The sequence below is a fragment of the Salvelinus fontinalis genome, chromosome 18, assembly GCF_029448725.1.
Source record: "Salvelinus fontinalis isolate EN_2023a chromosome 18, ASM2944872v1, whole genome shotgun sequence".
NCBI lineage: Eukaryota > Metazoa > Chordata > Actinopteri > Salmoniformes > Salmonidae > Salvelinus > Salvelinus fontinalis.
This window is the reverse complement of record NC_074682.1, coordinates 7,342,885-7,355,874: the sequence shown is the minus strand read 5'-3', so window position 1 is coordinate 7,355,874 and position 12,990 is coordinate 7,342,885. Positions and strand designations below refer to the sequence as shown.

The 12,990-nt window shown below is 42.3% G+C and overlaps 1 protein-coding gene across 3 annotated transcripts in view; it reads right to left on the bottom strand.

The window, feature by feature from the left end:
- The window catches only part of LOC129814883 (metabotropic glutamate receptor 4-like), a 330,969-nt gene extending 319,025 nt beyond the window's left edge, over window positions 1-11,944 (bottom strand). For 2 of the 3 annotated variants that reach the window (XM_055868006.1, XM_055868004.1), the window contains exon 1: window positions 11,104-11,944. The gene's annotated coding sequence lies outside the window, so the exon portion shown is untranslated. The remainder of the gene's footprint in view (window positions 1-11,103) is intronic. The other variant, XM_055868005.1, reaches the window with a different exon arrangement.
- Between the last annotated feature and the right edge of the window lie 1,046 nt (window positions 11,945-12,990).

Genomic DNA, 12,990 nt, shown 5'->3' with positions numbered 1-12,990 from the left:
ATATCTTGTATATAAACTGTTGTTTATGGTCAAATGGGAGCGTGCTCCGATAATAAATACTATTATCTAATTTTAATAAGACTGTATCCTGTCTATTTTATGCTAATAAGTATCTTACAAATTCTTATAAATATACAGATTGATTTTAATTAATGAGTCCATAGAGGAATCATTTAATTCCTTTAACAGGTGGTGTATGTAATAAACTGGTTAGAATAATACTGTGAATTGTGAAAATTATGATAATATCCTTTTAGTGTAAGAGCTGTTTGAAAAGACCACCTGATATTTTAGCTAATTTAGCACGGTAAGGGTTTTGGACCGCAAGGCGGGATAAGTGAATCTCTCTGCCAATAACAGCTAGTTTTCAGGTTGCATATCCCTCCTATTAGGCCCCTCACTCAGACCGCTCCCAGACATTCCTTTTTGATAAAAATCTATTTTTATTCCTTTTTGACTATTTTAATTGAAAACAATCTAAGGTACTTCATTGTTACAGAGAAAATGGTTGATATTGACATAAAAGCAGCTGCAGTGGACCTTTAAGAATACTTGGTTTTAAAAAGGCTGATTTCCACTGAACATTAGCATTATCATAGGATGATGTTGGTAAAGTGAATGTGCAAATCCAATGTGCAAAAATGTTCTAGAACAAAATAACTAAACTTCTAAATGCTATTGCATGGTGCAGCACACGAGACTTCAGACTCTGTGGTGTTTTTTTATGACTACACAGTAAAACAACGGTAGTTGAAATCACAGTGTTAACAAAAAAAGTGGGTTAAATTGACTCTACTGGGAGTTATCTTAACCGTCAAGAGAGTGATACTCTTCCTGGAGTTGGTGTTGATAACTGGCAGGTCCGGCTCTAGCCTTTTGTGGGTCCTAGGTGAGATTTGGTTGGGAGGCCCCCCAATTCTACTAACTTTGCAATGGGGCAGAGACAATTTCCTTAAATTCTACATATTTCACCAGGTCGGTATTCAGCCATAATTACTACAAGTTTAGATAACTGGCTAGACTAACCTACCAATCTAAAAATTGTTAACTGACATGGATAATTGAGTGACTGTCAGTGACTGATAAAACAAGAGAAAAACTGCTGATGCACAACCAAATGTCGAACGTACACCTTGTGCATTCTACTATCCTAACTCTCAACAGTAACTTGAGACCCCCACTGAGTTCCTAAAATAAAAAGGGGGTTCTAAGTGACTGCTTATGCCTGGAGCCGGCTCTGATTGGGAGTCCCATAGGGCGGCGCACAATTGGCCCAGCGTCGTCCTGGTTAGGGTTTGACCGGGGGTAGGCCGTCATTGTAAATTAGAATTTGTTCTTAATAAGGATCCGCCCCTTTTTTTCAAAAATTGCCTAAAATTACATACCCAAATCTAACTGCCTGTAACTCAGGCCCTGAAGCAAGGATATGCATATTTTTATTTTATTTTTTTCACCTTCTCTTTTTCACCTTTTCACCTATTTAACCAGGTAGGCAAGTTGAGAACAAGTTCTCATTTACAATTGCGACCTGGCCAAGATAAAGCAAAGCAGTTCGACACATACAACAACACAGAGTTACACATGGAGTAAAACAAACATACAGTCAATAATACAGTAGAAAAAAAAGTCTATATACAATGTGAGCAAATGAGGTGAGATAAGGGAGGTAAAGTCAAAAAAGGCCATGGTGGCGAAGTAAATACAATATAGCAAGTAAAACACTGGAATGGTTGATTTGCAGTGGAAGAATGTGCAAAGTAGTGATAGAAATAATGGGGTGCAAAGGAGCAAAATAAATAAATACAGTAGGGAAAGAGGTAGTTGTTTGGGCTATGTACAGGTGCAGTAATCTGTGAGCTGCTCTGACAGCTGGTGCTTAAAGCTAGTGGGGGAGATAAGTGTTTCCAGTTTCAGAGATTTTTGTAGTTCGTTCCAGTCATTGGCAGCAGAAAACTGGAAGGAGAGGCGGCCAAAGGAAGAATTGGTTTTGGGGGTGACCAGAGAGATATACCTGCTGGAGCGCGTGCTACAAGTGGGGGCTGCTATGGTGACCAGCAAGCTGAGATAAGGGGGGACTTTACCTAGTAGGGTCTTGTAGATGACCTGGAGCCAGTGGGTTTGGCGACGAGTATGAAGCGAGGGCCAGCCAAAGAGAGCGTACAGGTCGCAGTGGTGGGTAGTATATGGGGCTTGGTGACAAAACAGATGGCACTGTGATAGACTGCATCAAGTTTATAGAGTAGGGTATTGGAGGCTATTTTGTAAATGACATCACCGAAGTCGAGGATTGGTAGGATTGTCAGTTTTACAAGGGTATGTTTGGCAGCATGAGTGAAGGATGCTTTATTGCGGAATAGGAAGCCAATTCTAGATTTTACTTTGGATTGGAGATGTTTGATGTGCGTCTGGAAGTCTAACCAGACACCTAGGTATTTGTAGTTGTCCACATATTCTAAGTCAGAGCCGTCCAGAGTAGTGATGTTGGACAGGCGGGCAGGTGCAGGCAGCGATCGGTTGAAGAGCATGCATTTAGTTTTACTTGTATTTAAGAGCAATTGGAGGCCACGGAAGGAGAGTTGTATGGCATTGAAGCTCGCCTGGAGGGTTGTTAACACAGTGTCCAAAGAAGGGCCAGAAGTATACAGAATGGTGTCGTCTGCGTAGAGGTGGATCAGAGACTCCCCAGCAGCAAGAGCGACATCATTGATGTATACAGAGAAGAGAGTCGGTCCAAGAATTGAACCCTGTGGCACCCCCATAAAGACTGCCAGAGGCCCGGACAACAGACCCTCCGATTTGACACACTGAACTCTATCAGAGAAGTAGTTGGTGAACCAGGCGAGGCAATCATTTGAGAAACCAAGGCTGTCAAGTCTGCCGATGAGGATGTGGTGATTGACAGAGTCGAAAGCCTTGGCCAGGTCAATGAATACGGCTGCACAATATTGTTTCTTATCGATGGCGGTTAAGATATCGTTTAGGACCTTGAGCGTGGCTGAGGTGCACTCATGACCAGCTCTGAAACCAGATTGCATAGCGGAGAAGGTACGGTGGGATTCGAATTGGTCGGTAATCTGTTTGTTGACTTGGCTTTCGAAGACCTTAGAAAGGCAGGGTATGATAGATATAGGTTTGTAGCAGTTTGGGTCAAGAGTGTCCCCCCCTTTGAAGAGGGATTTGACCGCAGCTGCTTTCCAATCTTTGGGAATCTCAGATGACACGAAAGAGAGGTTGAACAGGCTAGTAATAGGGGTGGCAACAATTTCAGCAGATAATTTTAGAAAGAAAGGGTCCAGATTATCTAGCCTGGCTGATTTGTAGGGGTCCTGCAGCTCTTTCAGAACATCAGCTGACTGGATTTGGGAGAAGGAGAAATGGGGAAGGCTTGGGCGAGTTGCTGTGGGGGTGCAGTGCTGTTGACCGGGGTAGGGGTAGCCAGGTGGAAAGCATGGCCAGCTGTAGAAAAATGCTTATTGAAATTCTCAATTATAGTGGATTTATCGGTGGTGACAGTGTTTCCTATCTTCAGTGCAGTGGGCAGCTGGGAGGAGGTGTTCTTATTCTTCATGGACTTTACAGTGTCCCAGAACTTTTTTGAGTTTGTGTTGCAGGAAGCAAATTTCTGCTTGAAAAAGCTAGTCTTGGCTTTTCTAACTACCTGTGTATATTGGTTTCTAGCTTTCCTGAAAAGTTGCATATCACGGGGGCTGTTCGATGCTAATGCAGAACGCCATAGGATGTTTTTGTGTTGGTTAAGGGCAGTCAGGTCTGGAGAGAACCAAGGGCTGTTCCTGGTTCTACATTTCTTGAATGGGGCATGCTTATTTAAGATGGTGAGGAAGGCATTTAAAAAAAAATAACCAGGCATCCTCTACTGATGGGATGAGATTGATATCCTTCCAGGATACCCCAGCCAGGTCGATTAGAAAGGCCTGCTCGCTGAAGTGTTTCAGGGAGCGTTTGACAGTGATGAGTGGAGCTTCTTTGACCGCTGACCCATTACGGATACAGGCAATGAGGTAGTGATCGCTGAGATCTTGGTTGAAAACAGCAGACGTGTATTTAGAGGGTAAGTTGGTTAGGATGATATCTATGAGGGTGCCCGTGTTTACGGCTTTGGGGTGGTACCTGGTAGGTTCATTGATAATTGGTGTGAGATTGAGGGCATCAAGCTTAGATTGTAGGATGGCTGGGGTGTTAAGCATGTTCCAGTTTAGGTCGCCTAGCAGCACTAGCTCTGAAGATAGATAGGGGGCAATCAGTTCACGTATGGTGTCCAGAGCACAGCTGGGGGCAGAAGGTGGTCTATAGTAGGCGGCAACGGTGAGACACTTGTTTTTAGAGAGGTGGATTTTTAAAAGTAGAAGTTCAAATTGTTTGGGTACAGACCTGGATAGTAGGACAGAACTCTGCAGGCTATCTTTGCAGTAGATTGCAACACCGCCCCCTTTGGCCGTTCTATCTTGTCTGAAAATGTTGTAGTTAGGGATGAACATTTCAGAATTTTTGGTGGTCTTCCTAAGCCAGGATTCAGACACGGCTAGAACATCCGGGTTGGCAGAGTGTGCTAAAGCAGTGAATAAAACAAACTTAGGGAGGAGGCTTCTAATGTTAACATGCATGAAACCAAGGCAATTACGGTTACAGAAGTCATCAAAAGAGAGCGCCTGGGGAATAGGGGTGGAGCTAGGCACTGCAGGGCCTGGATTCACCTCTACATCACCAGAGGAACAAAGGAGGAGTAGGATAAGGGTACGGCTAAAAGCTATGAGAATTGGTCGTCTAGAACGTCTAGAACAGAGAGTAAAAGGAAGTTTCTGGGGGCGATAAAATAGCTTCAAGGTATAATGTACAGACAAAGGTATGGTAGGATGTGAATACAGTGGAGTTAAACCTAGGTATTGAGTGATGATGAGAGAGATATTGTCTCTAGAAACATCATTGAAACCAGGTGATGTCATCGCATGTGTGGGTGGTGGAACTGAAAGGTTGGATAAGGTATAGTGAGCAGGGCTAGAGGCTCTACAGTGAAATAAGCCAATAAACACTAACCAGAACAGCAATGGACAAGGCATATTGACATTAAGGACAGGCATGCTTAGTCGAGTGATCATAAGGGTCCAGTGAGTAGAGGGTGGTTGGGGTCACGGCGATTCAGACAGCTAGCCGGGCCATCGGTAGCAAGCTAGCATAGGATGGAGGTCTGTTTTTAGCCACCTCGTGCGTTTCCGTCAGTAGATTAGTGGGATTCCGTGTGGTAGAGGGGATCAATCCAATTGGCAAAATAGATATAGTTATAGTGACCCAAGAAAAATTGTCCGATAGACTTATTCAGATAGCAGCCGATAAGACAGCTAACGATTAGCGGGCTGCAGATGGGTGTTCAGGTAATGTCGCAATGGAGGTGCCAGTTGGATAACTCCCTCGGGCAGATAACATCGTTAGTCCAGTCGTGAAGACCCGGTGGGGCTCCGCATTGGCAGTAAAACGGGTCCGGATATGTGATTGTAGCCCATGAGTCGCTGATGGAACTTTTCAGCTGGCTAGCTCCGGAATAATTGATGTTTGCTCCGGGATCGACGAAAGCCAATAGTCACACGGGTAGCAGCTAGCTAGCTGCGAAATCCAGGTGTAAATGTCCAGAGCTTGCGGTTAAAATCAGGGGATATGGAAAGAAAAATAGGTCCGGTATGTTATGGTCAGAGTCGCGTTGTACAAAACTGGTAATAGATTTTCGATCTAAAGTAATAGCTAATGACCACAAACCGTGGTTAGCTGAAATACTAACGTTAGCCAGTAAACTGGCTAGCTTCTGGTTATATTCTTGGTACCATTTGAAAGTTGTTGTAAATGTGAAAGAAATGTAGGAGAATATAACACAATAGATCTGTAAAAGATAATACAAAGAAAAAAACAACCGTTCTTTTGTATTTTTTTTGTACCATGATCTTTGAAATGCAAGAGAGAGGCCATAATGTATTATTCCAGCCCAGCTGCAATTTAGAATTTGGCCAATAGATGGCAGCAGTGTATGGGCAAAGTTTTAGACTGATCCAATGAACCATTGCATTTCTGTTCAAACTGTTGTATCAAGACTGCCCAAATGTGCCTAATTTGTTTATTAATAACTTTTAATGTTTAAAACTGTGCACTCTCCTCAAACAATAGCATAATGTTATTTCACTGTAATAACTACTGTAAATTGGACAGTGGAGTTAGATAAACAAGAATTTAAGCTTTCTGTCTATGTCCTGGGAAATGTTCTTGTTAATTACAACCTCACGCTAATCGCATTAGCCTACGTTAGCTTAACCATCCCGTGGAAGGGGACATCGATCCTGAAGAATTTTTGACTGACTTGCCTAGTTAAATAAAGATGAAATAAACTCCATTTAGAGTAACCAGAGACAGGGTGTTTCTCAATATGCATACTACTGTGCTCCACACTCTCATGCTCCGAGTGCATTCTCAGAGGACATTCTCTTGAGTTCTTGTGAGGATGAGAGTGTGGAGAACGCTTTAAACATTGCATTTGAGAAGCACTCACACTCCCCCTACTGCATTACCTCACGCTGCTCCTCACCCTACTTTATTACCTCACGCTGCATCTCCCCATTCACTGAACCTTCTTCCAGCCAGGACAACGGCAACAATAGAGACGAAACAAGATATTCACCAAGCAAACGTTTTACTTCATAATTATCAGTTAGATATATGTGAATCGTTGTAATCGTTAAACAGGCCAAAACATTACCTAAAACTAATGTTATGCAAGGTACAATAGATTTCAATTCAGCTAACCATTTTTGTGGCTAGTTAGCTAGCCAGTTAGCCCTATTGACAATTGACTTACCCATTCGCTGAACCTTCCTTCTTCTTGCCAGGACAATGTCAATAGAGACAAAATACAAAGCAAACATTTTACTTCATAACTATCAGCTAGCTATGGGTGAATCGGAATAATGTAGCTAACCAGATAGTACAAACGGCAAAAATGACCTAAAACCAATGTTATCCTAGGTAGATGTCAATTATTTGTGGGTACCTAGTTAACAATTCTTTGTGGCTATCTATAGTATTAGTATTAGTATTAGCTAGCCAGTTAGCTCTTTTAACTTACTATGGCTTGCGTCCTCGCACACTAGAGTGGGTATTGTAGGCAGGTAACCATGGCAAAATTAACATAGCATGTATTTATTAACAAGTTAAAATATTGTAGTCAGGCAACATATGAGATGTGAATAGGCAACATTTCATTCCGAAGTAGGAGTGCATTTTCTCTTGTTTTAGCTAAGATAATAGCCGCTGTACGTGGTTGTGTCATAATTCGATGCATGCTTCAAAATATGAACAAACGGAGTACGCATTTGAGAAGTGCCCTCCGTGCTCCTTTGATTTGGACTCATACTACGACCCTCCCGTGCTCCAATTTGCGTGCTCGGAGCACAGTAGTATGCATTTTGAGAAACACCCAGGGAGTTAAATGTATGGAGTTATCCACAAATGTGGGACGGGCCTCATTGTCATATTTTCCTGAATGTTCTGTTTGTTTCAATATCTGTGTTTTCACATCTGCATTGATTGTTTTTTTTTATTTCATGCTACACAAAGATAATAAACATACATTTTTCTAAACTAATCTAATATGTAAGTGTTTTAATTTATATCAACCCGTTAGTGAGATAGTTGATCAAGTTTACAGTGCATTCTGAAAATATTCAGACCCCTTCACTTTTTCCCAAAAATTTTACGTTACAGCCTTATTCTAAAGGGTATTCAATGTTTTTTTCCCCTCATCAGTCTACACACAATAGACATTTTAGCAACTCAGCATTTTTACCCATAAGTATTCAGACCCTTTACTCAGTACTAGTTGAAGCACCTTTGGCAGCAATTACAGCCTAATTGCTTGTAGCATCATTCTTGGGTATGACACTACAAGCTTGGCCCACCTGTATTAGGGAAGTTTCTCCCATTCTTCTCCGTTGATCCTCACAAGTTCTGTCAGGTTGGATGGGGAGCGCACAGCTATTATAAAGTATCTCCAGAGATGTTTGATCGGGTTCAAGTCCGGGCTCTGGCTGGGCCACTCAAGGTCATTCAGAGACTTGTCCCGAAGCCACTCCTGCGTGGTCTTGGATGTGTGCTTAAGGTCGTTGTGCTCTTGGGAAGTGAACCGTCGCACCAGTCTGAGGTCCTGAGCGCTCTGCAGCAGGTTTTCATCAAGGATCTCTTTTTACTTTGCTCCGTTCATCTTTCTGAAAAACATCCCCAGCATGATAGTGCCACCACCATGCTTCACCGTAGGGATGTATTGGCCAGGTGATGAGCAGTGCCGTCCTCCAGACGTGACGCGTGGCATTCAGGCCAAAGAGTTCAATCTTGGTTTCATCAAACCAGATAATCTTGTTTCTCATGGTCTGTGAGTCCTTTCGGTGCCTTTTGGCAAACTCCAAACGGGCTGTCATCTGTTTTTTTACTGAGGAGTCTCTTCTGTCTGGCCACTCTACAATAAAGACCTGATTGGTGGAGTGCTGCAGAGATGGTTGTCCTTCTGGAAAGTTCTCTCATCTCCTCAGAGGAACTCTGGAGCTCTGTCAAAGTGACCATTGGGTTCTTGGTCACCTCCCTGACCAAGTCCTTTCTCCCCCAATTGCTCAGTTTGGCCGGGCGGCCAACTCTAGGAAGAGCCTTAGTGGTTCCAAACTTCTTCCATTTAAGAATGATGGAGGCCACTGTGTTCTTGGGGGCCTTAAATGTTGCAGACATTTTTTGGTACCCTTCCCCAAATCTGTGCCTCGACATAATCCTGTCTCAGAGCTCTACGGACAATTCCTTTGACCTCATGGCTTGGTTTTTGCTTTGACATGCACTGTCAAATGTGGGACCTTATATGGACAGGTGTGTGCCTTTCCAAATCCTGCCCAATCAATTGAATTTACCACAGGTGGACTCCAATCAAGTTGTTGAAACATCTCAAGGATGATCAATGGAAACAGGATGCACCTGAGCTCAATTTCTTGTCTCATAGCAAAGAGTCTAAATACTTATGTAAATAAGGTTTTTATATGTTTTGTTTTTAATAACTTTGCAAAAAATTTACAAAAACCTGTTTTCACTTTGTCATTACGGGGTATTGTGTGTGTATTGCTGAGGATTTTGTATTTATTTATCCATTTTAGAATAAGGCTTTAACGTAACGAAATGTGGAAAAAGTCAAGGGGTCTGAATACTTTTCGAAGGCACTGTATATAGTGTAGGTAGTCTTCATCTACTGTATTTCTTCCCTACTCTGACAGGCAATGTAAATGTAAAATATGAGTGATGTAAAAGTGCTGGATGTCATCCTGTAAATTAGCTTCCAACAGAAGCAGTTTGATATCACATTGCAAACCACCATAATGTGACACACTAAGAAATATTCAAATGTCTTTGTACCCTTATAACTCAAAGGAAGTACACTGAAAGAGAAATGTCCTCTGCTGTAGTTGATTGTTAATTCAAAAACATAGAAAAGTGCAAAATGACAACGGAGTTGATTAAAAACGACACAAACTAATACATTGTCAATTGGAGTTAAATGTAAGCAACTCTATGAGAGTTTAATATTTACTAAAATTAGGGTTGTTTTAACTCCCAAAATAATATTAACACATTGATCAGAGTAGTCTTAACACAAAATGGGTCGGGGTGGCCATTTCCCTTCACTGGAACTAAGGGGCCTAGCCAGAACCATGAAAAACAGCCCCAGACCATTATTCCTCCTCCCCCACACTTTACAGCTGGCACTATGCATTGGGACAGGTAGAGTTCTACTGGCAACCGCCAAACCAGGATTCGTCCTTTGGACTGCCAGATGGTGAAGCATAATTTATCACTCCAGAGAACACGTTTGCACTGCTCCAGAGTCCAATGGGGGCGGGCTTTACACCACTCCAGTTGACGCTTGGAATTTGCCTATGGTGATCTTAGGCTTGTGTGCAGCTGCTCGGCCATGGAAACAAACAGTTATTGTGCTGACGTTGCATCCAGAGGAAGTTTGGAACTTGGTAGTGAGTGTTGCAACCGAGGACAGGCTTGTGTGACCTACCACTTCACAGCTGACTCGTTGTTACTCCTAGACATTTCCACTTCACAATAACAGCACTTACAGTTGACCGGGGCAGCTCTAGAAGGGCAGACATTTGATGAACTGACTTGTTGGAAAGGTGGCATCCTATGACGGTGCCACGTTGAAAGTCACTGAGCTATTCAGTAAGGCCATTCTACTTCCAATGTTTGGGTATGGAGATTGCATGGCTGTATGTTCGATTTTGCACACTTATCAGAAACCGGTGTGGGTGAAATTGCAGAATCCACAAATTTGAAGGGGTGTCCACATACTTTTCGTATTGCCAAGAGGATGCCGTACAGCACAGCTGTAGAACATCTACACTGGAAAATAATTCAAACACTGTTTGCGTCCCCGCGGGATCCTGGATGTATATGATCGGGGTATAGGGCTCTTTAGAAGGCACCTCACATAGCCTACTGTGCTATTCAAACTCGACTGAATAGAAGGGTCAGCTGCTCATACAATTTCATAGTGGGTCAAAAGTATACACTGATTTGATATTCCTATCCCACAAAGGCATGCATAAAGCAATGTCATTTATTTTTTTCACATCGTCAAAAAAATGTTTTATCGTTGGCTCTGCAGTCTAGATAATTTCCATGTGGTAGGCTACGGGTGAGGACACAGACCTGCACACAGACCTGCACACACATGCTGCGCCTTTACGCATAAAACAATCAATGTTTGCCTACAAGGTTCGAGGCGTTGCACTTCTAGGGATACATATATACCACATAATAATATTTCGACGTTTTTGTGCATTTATGTGCCTATATTTAGCAATTTTGTCATTATAGTAAAAATCATTACAGAAACTCCCTACAACACTTCCGTTTGTCGAAATGATTGTGTTCAGTTAATTTAATACAACCACATATTGAGTGTGGGCGTACAATAAATAGGTACATTTATGAATTCTTATGAAGTCCTTTGTCTATCATCTACGTTATCTTTGCATTTCAAAGTTGACCCATTTTATGGCTACTCACCCCTTTATCCTTCTCTGGTAGAATCTTCTCGGTGTGAACTGACCCATATCCAATTCACAAACATGTGAGACTAAAGAAAAATGTTGTTCCTGTTGGTAATAGGGTGTAGATTAGGCCACTTGAAGAATGTCCTCCACCTCACTTCCAAAAAACTCCTTCCATCGTTTGAAATATCCCAAAGAAATCCATGCGTTTGCTGTCTCGATTCCAAAGCCGCTCGAGCGCTGTCCAGTGGAAAGTGGTTCTGAAAGTCTGGACTCGCCTAACTTTCGTTGCCTGCTGCTAATTGCCGATAAATCGAATTGACCAGTGGATTTAGTAGCGGTTATGCTACAGTCACTTATTAACTTTAATGAACATATACTGACATGTCCTAATAATAAAGATGACTGAGAAGCAAACATTGCACGCCCGCGGAATGGAGACAGCACCCTCGAATCGATGGAGTGCACTCAGCGCCCACTGAATTAATTTGATCATAATGCAAAGCAGCAAAATACACATATTATTGTGGTAAAATCGTTGTTATCATTTCTGTTTCAATGCCGCTGCTGAGAACGGGATAAAAATCCCAAATATTTAACAATCGCACACCAGTTACAACACATGCCGAGAAAGAGTGCGCCATGCACTTAATGGTGCTGATATTCTTATTGATTTAGGTTACGTCGATTCGACCACCTGCTACATTAGCCTCCACTTCATTTCAGACTTGACGTTCACTGAGTTTAATTGTTTTGGAGTTATGCCCAAATCCAGCAAACGTTGAATATGTATAAGGATATTACTCAAAAGCGGTGTGGCAGACGCAGCGCATCGTCACGCGCAGGAAGCTTTACAAGAAACACGTGAGACACAATTGCTTCGCCTGCCTCAATACATATGTTAGATGATCCTTTTTGAAAACCTAAATAGACAATTAAACGCTATGTTTTTGACATGCACATTATATATTTAGGCTTAAGTCCTCATATATCAACCGTGCATAAATGTCTTACTAAATTTTGTCGGAAATGGAGATTCTAGGATTTGCGTGCGCCACAAATTATTAGGATTGATCAAACTGTCGCATGCAACATATATACGTGTTTCCAATGATACCTAAGAGCCATAATACACCTGCTCTTTCCATGACATAGACTGACCAGGTGAATCCAGTTGAAAGCTATGATCCCGTGTTGATGTCACTTGTTAAATCCACTTCAATCAGTATAGATGAAGGGGATGAGACAGGTTAAATAAAGAAGGATTCTCAAGCCTTGAGACGTTTGGGACATCAAATTTAAAGAAAATTACATTTTATTAGTCACATGCGCCGAATATAATAGGTGTAGACTTACAGTGAAATGCTTACTTACGAGCCACTAACCGACAGTACAGTTTCAAAAAATACGGATAAGAATAAGGGATAAAAGTAACACGTAATTAAAGAGGAGCAGTAAAAAAATATATATATATATACAGCGGGGTGCCGGTACATAGTCATTGTGCCGGGGCACCGGTTAGTTGAGGGAGTATGTACATGTAGGTAGAGTTAATTAAAGTGACTATGCATAGATGACAACAGAGAGTGGCAGTGGTGTGGAGACGGGGGGGGGGTGGGGGAGGGGGGGCAATGTGAATAGTCTGGGTAGCCATTTGACTAGACATGGATTGTGTATGTGTGCCATTCAGAGGGTGAATGGGCAAGACAACATTTTTAAGTCCCTTTAAACGGGGTATGGTAGTAGGTGCCTGGCGCACCGGTTTGAGTGTGTCAAGAACTGCAATGCTGCTGGGTTTCCCCCACTCAATAGTATCAAGAATGGTCCACCTCCCAAAGGACATCCAGCCAACTTGACACAACTATGGGAAGCATTGGAGTCTACATTGGCCAGCATCCCTGTG